Source organism: Lampris incognitus, chromosome 17 (assembly GCF_029633865.1).
Source record: "Lampris incognitus isolate fLamInc1 chromosome 17, fLamInc1.hap2, whole genome shotgun sequence".
In the NCBI taxonomy this organism is placed as follows: domain Eukaryota; kingdom Metazoa; phylum Chordata; class Actinopteri; order Lampriformes; family Lampridae; genus Lampris; species Lampris incognitus.
In genome coordinates this window covers 19,022,582-19,032,624 of record NC_079227.1, presented here as the reverse complement: position 1 = coordinate 19,032,624, position 10,043 = coordinate 19,022,582, and positions in this window count along the sequence as shown.

Below are 10,043 nucleotides of genomic sequence, written 5' to 3'. Positions count from 1 at the left end.
TCTTTGCTGTGATGAGCTTGTGTGAGATTTGCGGTGTTGCTAAATTTTGTGACCTCCCCAAGCAGAATCTGGCTCTCCTTGGCGTGAGGCTAGGTTAGGTTAGGCTAACTCTACCCCCCCCACACACACACACACCAAACCCTAAACTCCCCCAACCCCCCTCAACCCTAACCCCCAACCACCTAACCATAATTGTAACCCATTCACGCCATGGGGAGTCAGGAAATTCTGTAACACAGGTGCACTGTTAATATACAGTGCATCCGGAAAGTATTCACACCCCTTCACTTTCCCCACATTTTGTTATGTTACAGCCTTATTCCAAAATGGATTAAATTCCTTTTTTTCTCGTCAATCTACACACAATACCCCATAATGACAAAGTGAAAAAGGTTTTGTAGAAATTTTTACAAATTTATTAAAAATAAAAAACTGAAATATTGCATGTACATAAGTATTCACACCCTTTGCTATGACACTCAAAATGAGCTCAGGTTCATCCTGTTTCCACTGATCATCCTTGAGATGTTTCTACATCTTGATTAGAGTCCACCTGCAGTAAATTCAATTGATTGGACATGATTTGGAAAGGCGCACACCTGTCTATATATAAGGTCCCACTGTTGACAGTGCATGTCAGAGCAGAAACCAAGCCATGAAGTCAAAGAAATTGTTTGTGGACCTCCGAGACAGGATTGTATCGAGGCACAGATCTGGGGAAGGGTACAAACAATTTCTACAGCTTTGAAGGTCCCGAAGAGCACAGTGGTCTCCATCATTCGTAAATAGAAGAAGTTTGGATCCACCAGGACTCTTCCTAGAGCTGGCCGCCCAGCCAAACTGAGCAATCAGGGGAGAAGGGCCTTGGTCAGGGAGGTGACCAAGAACCCAATGGTCACTCTGACAGAGCTTCAGCGTTCCTCTGTGGCGATGGGAGAACCTTCCAAAAGGACAACCATCTCTGCAGCACTCTACCAATCAGGCCTTTATGGTAGAGTGGCCAGATGGAAGCCTCTGCTCAGTAAAAGGCACATGACAGCCCGCTTGGAGTTTGCCAGAAAGCACCTAAAGGACTCTCAGACCATGAGAAACAAGATTCTCTGGTCTAATGAAACCAAGATTGAACTCTTTGGCCTGAATGCCAAATGTCACGTCTGGAGGAAACCAGGCACCTCTCATCACCTTGCTAATACCATCCCTACAGTGAAGCATGGTGGTGGCAGCATCATGCTGTGGGGATGTTCTTCAGCGGCAGGAACTGGGAGACTAGTCAGGATCGAGGTAAAGATGAATGGAGCAAAGTACAGAGCGATCCTTGATGAAAACCTACTCCAGAGCGCTCAGGATCTCAGACTGGGGCAAAGGTTTACCTTTCAACACGACAACGACCCTAAGCACACAGCCAAGACAATGAAGGAGTGGCTCCGGGACAAGTCTGTGAATGTCCTTGAGTGGCCCAGCCAGAGCCCAGACTTGAACCCCATTGAACATCTCTGGAAGGACCTGAAAATAGCTGTGCAGCGACGCTCCCCATCTAACCTTACAGAGCTTGAGAGGATCTGCAGAGAAGAATGGGAGAAATACCCCAAATATAGGTGTGCCAAGCTTGTAGCTTCATACCCAAGAAGACTTGAGGCTGTAATCGCTGCCAAGGGTGCCTCAACCAACTACTGAGTAAAGGGTGTGAATACTTATGTACATGCAATATTTCAGTTTTTTATTTTTAATAAATTTGCAAAAATTTCTACAAAACCTTTTTCACTTTGTCATTATGGGGTATTTTGTGTAGATTGATGAGAAAAAAAGGAATTTAATCCATTTTGGAAGAAGGCTGTAACATAACAAAATGTGGGGAAGGTGAAGGGGTGTGAATACTTTCCGGATGCTCTGTATTCTTAAAGCTTTCCAAACTGAAGGTTACATACATTAGATTTAAAGATCGCAAAGCTTGGGAGGTGGTTTCTGTGTACTGTGCATCACAAACTAACAGAAGTGTACATATGTGTGTAAACCCAAAAGTTAAAAAAATACCATTAAGCAACCAGAGTTACAGCTACAACACAAAACAAAATGTCCAGTACCAATTGTTCATATGTAAAAATTTGTTCTTACACACCCATGGAAATTTTTTAGCCCTCAAGGTTGTCTGACAGTCAGCAGCAAAGCCTGATGGTTATTTGTAATTCCTTTTCCCTAACATCTATTGTCTACCGCTTGTAACGAGCAATCACCCAGGCTTACAAAGATATCAGTGTTAGCCAACTGGTGTCTTAAATTCAGGGATTACCTAGGTTCTACACTGGCCTCTGAGACAAACTTCAGGGCTAAAACATCCTATGGGTGTGCAATAACACATTTGTATGTACAAAAAAACCATTGATGAACGAGGCTCGATCATATTCTCTTATAATATTGTTTTGTATTTCCATTTCTCTTTAAGTAAGATCCTGGTCACCAGAGTTTTGTTTTTTTTCCTTCTTTTTTCTGACTCAAAGTTTCTGGTAATAATCATTTTAATTGCCAAGCAATATAAACATATTTGGGATGGTAGATGTTACAAACATTATGTGAACAGCATCACCCTATATATAGATTTAAAGCATTCGGTTCATGATTGCTGTGTGCATTCAAGTAGACTGACAGCAGTGTAGCCTATCAACAGATAGTAGTAGCTCACACATCCTGGAAATTTATCGACTAGATTTCCATGCATGCAAAATGATAAAATTGATCAGACGTTTGGGAAACATGATTGGGGGCATGGAAAGTTGTAGAGTTTGGTTGTAAAATCGTGTTTTACCTTTTCGCCATGTTTTTATCCACTGAGATTGGGTGCTAGCTACATTCAGCGATCCCCCAAAAGTTTCAAAATCAATTTTAGAGACCGCTGAGGCCTCCTCTGATAATTAAATTGAATGACATGACCTTCCGTGAGCAACGTATGCCATGTATTTATATATACATTATTATATATATACGTATATATAAATATGTATAAATACATATATAATACATATATTATATATTATTATATTTCTGCAAAAAGTTGCAGAAAATGTCCTTGAAAAGTCCAGGAGAAGGGGTGGGAGCCCAGGTGTATTGTGTGACCGACCTAAAGTGCCCTAGTTAGCTTTAGGTAAACTGTTTTAGCTTTAGCAGGAGGTACATCATGGAAAGATAGGCGGATGATGAAAAAAGGGAAGACATTTGACATGAGAGTTGTGAATCAGACTTACATAAATGCATGATAATGCAGATACGCACCCCTTCGGAGTCACAGTCGCAGAGGCATGCCCCTTTTTAACTGCATTGAGATTGTATCTTTGGCCCCCGTTGGGGTCGACCTGAAACAGACATTAGTATCAGCTCTGGCTGCCAGCCCGCTGAGGCGGCCGCCCTTCATGCCAGGGGCTAAGAGAGGATGCTTGACTCTGGGACAAGAGGGCAGTAAGGGACAGATCAGAGATAACACACACAGACCGAGGTAGGCTGGAGGCAGACAGGATCCATTAGTGATATAGCAGTAGACTTAAAAGATACAGAGAAGAATCTGTCTAAGAATGGATTGCGACATGGGAAAGTAGTAGACGTTGAACATGCATATTATCAAGTCACCGAAAGGTGTATCAGTTCATCTGGACACAGCTTTTACCTGGATTAGTGAGCATGCATAAAGACATATCAAGTGTTGTAAAGATCGTACCGAATGTCCCTGTTCTGTTGATGTCATGGTAGAGCTTCTTGTGTTGGAGATCCTCAGATCCGTCACAGAAGCACGGCATCATATCATGCATTGCATGTCTGCCATTCCTTCTCTCTCTTTCTCTTTCCGAGTTGCTTGACAGATAAAAGACTCGAATCCCAGGACAGAGAACATTCCAGGTAAGTCTTGGGGTTTAGCTTTTGGATATGTCTGTCCGCGGTTATTTTTGGATTTGTGCATAATTTTCGTAAGCAGTTGGCACTTGGGGTCGAGGGATTTGTTTATCAGCAGAGCGACTGTATGGTAAGAATATTTGAGTTTGCACACACATACACAAAAAGACAAATTCACACGCACACGCACACATACACACACCTCTTTTTTTTCCTTTGAAACTTGCTTCTCAGTTGAGTGGTTTTCCCTATTGCTCCCTTTTTCCTCAGAGCACATCACTCTTGTTAATTGCCTGACCCACTCCTTTTTCCCCTACCAGCTGACTTGTGACCATTGTTGAATATTCATATGACATGTCGGAAATTATGAACCGTTTGGTTCTGCAGGCAAAGCATATTTTAGCTGATGTGCAAGCAAAACGACCTGCTTCACCAAATTACTTTGATCGAGCATACAAGGGGTTCCAGGTTGAGGAATACACTCCGCGTAATTCCTCAGTTACTTCATTTTCTCACAACTTACAATAATTTCTTTAATTTTTTCGCTGCTCTTGAGGGAAATACTTGAAATCTCATAATTTAATTGAGTGTACATTACAGCCACCCACCCAGACTTAAGGTCATTAGTAGATTCGGAGTTACCCTCCCAACTCCAGCTGTACTTATCTCATGAAATCATTCCAACCAAAGTTTAATTTACCTTCATAATACTTGCCAGAGCTCACACCCCTGTTCTCCAAGCGCCAGCGTCATCACAGATCAGTCCGACGCATTTTTGTTTGTTTGTTGGCATGCCAGGGTGCGCCTGAAAACACGGGCCCTCATCAAGGATACTGGCACACACTAACATCACAACATGCCCTTGTTTTTAGATAGAAGAAAGTCTACCTGCATGCCGCAAAAGCTCCTGTTTTTCCCAGTTGAGTTCTACCTAAATACCTATACCTGAATATCCTCACAAATAAAGGGCAGCCCATTTTTATGGAAAGCAGTGAAATTGCTGAATCACTTACGTAAAAAAGAGTGCTAGGTGAAAATCATCGCTTTCTGTTTTGAAAATGTAGATGAGATGTTAATCCATCACATATAAATAAATAAATTACCATAATGACTTAATCCATGCATAGATTAATAATTAGCATAATTTGGCTTCGTTTGCTGATGCTTCTTTGACTAAACTAATGGAAGATGCTTAAGTTTGTGCCAACACGTAGCGTATCTTATACTCACAACACTAGATTATAAAGACTTGTTTGCAGCCGAAAGGTTTTGCATTTCATGTGATTGTACACAGCAGTTTTATTCAAAAATGAGATACGCTCCATTCCAAAATAAGTGATGACCATGCTGATAAAGTCATCTTATGCACAAAATTAGTATTCCTTGATGATCAAGGCCCATTTTTTCAACAATGGAGAGAATGTCAAAAGTGTTTTTCATCCCATACACCTCTGTTTTCTTTCTATCTATCTGTCTATCTGTCTATCTATCTATCTATCTATCTATCTATCTATCTATCTATCTATCTATCTATCTATCTATCTATCTATCTATCTATCTATCTATCTATCTATCTATCTATCTATCTATCTATCTATCTATCTGTCTGTCTGTCTGTCTGTCTGTCTGTCTGTCTGTCTGTCTGTCTGTCTGTCTGTCTGTCTGTCTGTCTGTCTGTCTGTCTGTCTGTCTGTCTGTCTGTCTGTCTGTCTGTCTGTCTGTCTGTCTGTCTGTCTGTCTGTCTGTCTGTCTGTCTGTCTGTCTGTCCAACCATCTATCTATCTCTCTATCTATCTATCTATCTATCTATCTATCTATCTATCTATCTATCTATCTATCTATCTATCTATCTATCTATCTATCTATCTATCTATCTATCTATCTATCTATCTATCTATCTATCTATCTATCTATCTATCTATCTATCTATCTATCTATCTATCTATCTATCTATCTATCTATCTATCTATCTATCTGTCTATATAGACACACATACAATAAAGTGAGCGTTCCAGCACAGTGTGTTGTGGTGCAGCAGAAATCAGGACCTGTAGTCATCTATTGAGCTGGCTCAGTCTGTGACACTGATTAGTGGCCACTAATAGATCTCCATCCCTGACTCATCCTGTCCCACTGTTCACTCAATGACACCAATTACTCACCTTCAGGACTTGGTCTGAGCTTAGGCGAGCCAAAAATATCCCCTTCCAAACCAAAGGACCTCCTCTTAGAGCCTGAGTCTGAGAGGAGTTTGCAGCTTCCTGATGGGGGTTTAGTTCTCGTTGCTGGTCAAAAGGCCTTGGGCTATGTGAAAGATTTAATGTTGGTGCAGGGTCAGTACAGTAAGTGGGTCTGGGACCTCAAAATGACCTGTTGAGCTCACTGTCAGTGTCATTGGCTTTGTTGATTCTATGAAGTCACCGACTAGTCTGCTCTCTTATTATATATCAAACAGGGTGCAAACTATGGAGGAGCCATGTGGAGCTCGGCTCCTCAAAGAAAGACAGGACAGGAACTCACCTGCAAACGTGATTTGAAAAACTTTGGGGTTTCTCTGAAATATCAGTTACCAAATTGTTTTTGGCTGCAATTTTTCTGTGAGCATTTCTATACTGTTTGGTATAGCAATAAGCGTTTTTGACTTAGAACTTGTACATTTTATGGGGGTGATTTGTCTGTTATTTATTACTATGAAGCTCAAGGTGTGCTATTCCTGCAGTCTCTATCCAAATATGGTAGCACAATGGCAAACTGACCATAGGAGAATAGTTTATTTGTAGGCTGTTTATTTGCTGCATGGCTTTTGCATTTGATCGATCTGTTTCTTATTTGCCAGGAAATTATTGTGCTCGTATTCTATTTGGTTGTGCTGTATCATTGGTGTTGTATGTTTTAAGATGTGCCTCTGATGCACATCTGGTGATGCAGAGCAAGTATACACTCACCGGCCACTTTATTAGGCACACCTGTCCAACTGCTCGTTAACGCAAATGTCTAATCAGCCAATCACATGGCAGCAACTCAATGCATTTAGGCATGTAGACATGGTCAAGACGATCTGCTGCAGTTCAAACCGAGCATCAGAATGGGGAAGAAAGGTGATTTAAGTCAGTGTTTCTCAACCGGGGGTCCGTGGACCCCTAGTGGTCCGTGGTGTAATTGCAAGGGGTCCGTGAAAATAAAATATCTTAAAAAAAAGATCCTATGACATTTATAGAGATAGGATTATTTTACTCAAATGTGACTGAGACCTTTATCTACTTAAACTATAAAGGGTAACAGGACTTTTTTCTCTAATTACATCTGTTTCACAAGTGTAATTTATTGTATTTTAATAAGAGATCTCGCTCCCGTTTGCATTGTTAAAAGTTACTGCATAAAAATTCTGTTGTTACATATATCTGAAAGTTACTGAATACATATTCTGTTTTGTTACATATATCTGAAAGTTACTGCATAAGAATTCTGTTTTGTTAACTATATCTAAGTTACAACTGAAAGCTCTTATTTTTGCCCCAAAGAGTGAATAAATGCTATAATGCAATTTAAAATGCAGTTTCTACTGTTTCTATCAAATTGCAACCCCCCTCCCCCAAGATCAGGTGGAGGGGTCCTCAGGGTAGATCAAAAATACGCAGGGGGTCCAGGACCCCAAAAAGGTTGAGAACCACTGATTTAAGTGACTTTGAACGTGGCATGGTTGTTGGTGCCAGACGGGCTGGTCTGAGTATTTCAGAAACTGCTGATCTACTGGGATTTTCACGCACAACCATCTCTAGGGTTTACAGAGAATGGTCCGAAAAAGAGAAAATATCCGGTGAGCGGCAGTTCTGTGGGCGAAAATGCCTTGGTGATGCCAGAGGTCAGAGGAGAATGGCCAGACTGGTTCGAGCTGATAGAAAGGCAACAGTAACTCAAATAACCACTCATTACAACCGAGGTATGCAGAAGAGCATCTCTGAACGCACAACACGTCGAACCTTGAGGCAGATGGGCTACAGCAGCAGAAGACCACACCGGGTGCCACTCCTGTCAGCTAAGAACAGGAAACTGAGGCTACAATTTGCACAGGCTCACCAAAATTGGACAATAGAAGATTGGAAAAACGTTGCCTGGTCTGATGAGTCTCGATTTCTGCTGCGACATTCGGATGGTAGGGTCAGAATTTGGCGTCAACAACATGAAAGCATGGATCCATCCTGCCTTGTATCAACGGTTCAGGCTGGAGGTGGTGGTGTAATGGTGTGGGTGATATTTTCTTGGCACACTTTGGGCCCCTTAGTACCAATTGAGCATCGTGTCAACGCCACAGCCTACCTGAGTATTGTTGCTGACCATGTCCATCCCTTTATGACCCAGTGTTCCCATCTTCTGATGGCTACTTCCAACAGGATAACGTGCCATGTCATAAAGCTCGAATCATCTCAGACTGGTTTCTTGAACATGACAATGAGTTCACTGTACTCAAATGGCCTCCACAGTCACCAGATCTCAATCCAATAGAGCACCTTTGGGATGTGGTGGACCGGGAGATTCGCATCATGGATGTGCAGCCGACAAATCTGCAGCAACTGCGTGATGCTATCATGTCAATATGGACCAAACTCTCTGAGGAATGTTTCCAGTACCTTGTTGAATCTATGCCACGAAGAATTAAGGCAGTTCTGAAGGCAAAAGGGGGTCCAACCCGGTACTAGCAAGGTGTACCTAATAAAGTGGCCAGTGAGTGTATATATAATCCAGTGAGTCAAGTAAATTCTTTGAGACAGTACAAGCCTATTTCATGCCATAAGCAATCATAAGCTGTCAAGTTTATCTATATATATATACAAACCAATCAGCCAAAAGATTAAACAACAAGTGAAGTGAATAACATTGATTAACTCGTTACATCCCACAGAAGAGCTACTGTAGCTCTAATTGCTGAAAAAGTTAATGCTAGCTATGATAGACAGGTATCAACGCACAGTGCATCACAGCTTGCTGTGTATGGGGCTGTGTAGCTGCAGACCGGTCAGAGTGCCCATGATGACCCCTGTCCACTGCCGAAAGTGCCTACAATGAGCACGTGAGCGTCAGAACTGGACCATGGAACAATGAAACAAGGTAGCCTGGTCTGATGAATCCCCTTTTCTTTTAAATCATGTAAAAGTGCATTTGTGTCATTTTCCTGGGGAAGAGATGGCACCAGGATGCACTATGGGAAGGAGGCAAGCCAGTGGAGGCAGTGTGGTGCTCTGGGAAATGTTCTGCTGGGAAATCCTGGGTCCTGGTATTCATGTGGCTGTTACTTTGACATGTACCACCTACCTAAACATTGTTGCAGACCAGGTGCACCCGTTCATGGCAATGGTATTCCCTGATGGCAGTGGCCTCTTTCAGAAGGATAGTGCACCCTCCCACACTGCAACAATTCAGAATCAGAATCATGTTTATTGGCCATGTAGGTTTGTACATACATGGACTTTGACTCTGGTTTCATGGCTCTCTCAGTGTACAGTGTAAAAATGGTTCAAGAATGGTTTGAGGAACATGATAAAGAGTTCAAGGTGTTGCCTTGGCCTCCAAATTCCCCAGATCTCAATCCGATCGAACATCTGTGGGATGTGCGGGAAAAACAAGTCTGATCCATGGAGGCCCCACCTCATAACTTACAGGACTTAAAGGATCTGCTGCTAACATCTTGGTGCCAGATACCAGAGGACACCTTCAGAGGTCCTGTGGAGTCCATGCCTCAATGGGTCAGTGTCTTGGACCTACACAATATTAAGCAGGTGGTTTTAATGTTTTGGCTGATTGGTATTTATATATGCGCTTGCATCATAGATGTATTACAACCAACAACCCATTGTAAAATGGTGAGGACCTCTGAAAGCCTTCAGATATCAAATCTAGGTTCCCACGGTCGGCTCTCATCCTATTTTACGACCGAAAGAGATGCGTCAGATCCTCTGAAGGGTTCAGCTAGTGTCATGATCGATCAAGAGCTAGTCTTATGGACCAAAATGAGTGTGAGGTTGAAGATTTTTGGTAAACAAATAGGCAGACAGGTCTAAAATTCGCCAGGTTTGCTGGTAGATCTAAAAAGTAAAGGTTCAATAGGAGACCATTGCAAGATCAGAGAGGGTGTTAAACATGGTGAACGCTAAACAAGACTGTCATGTCCC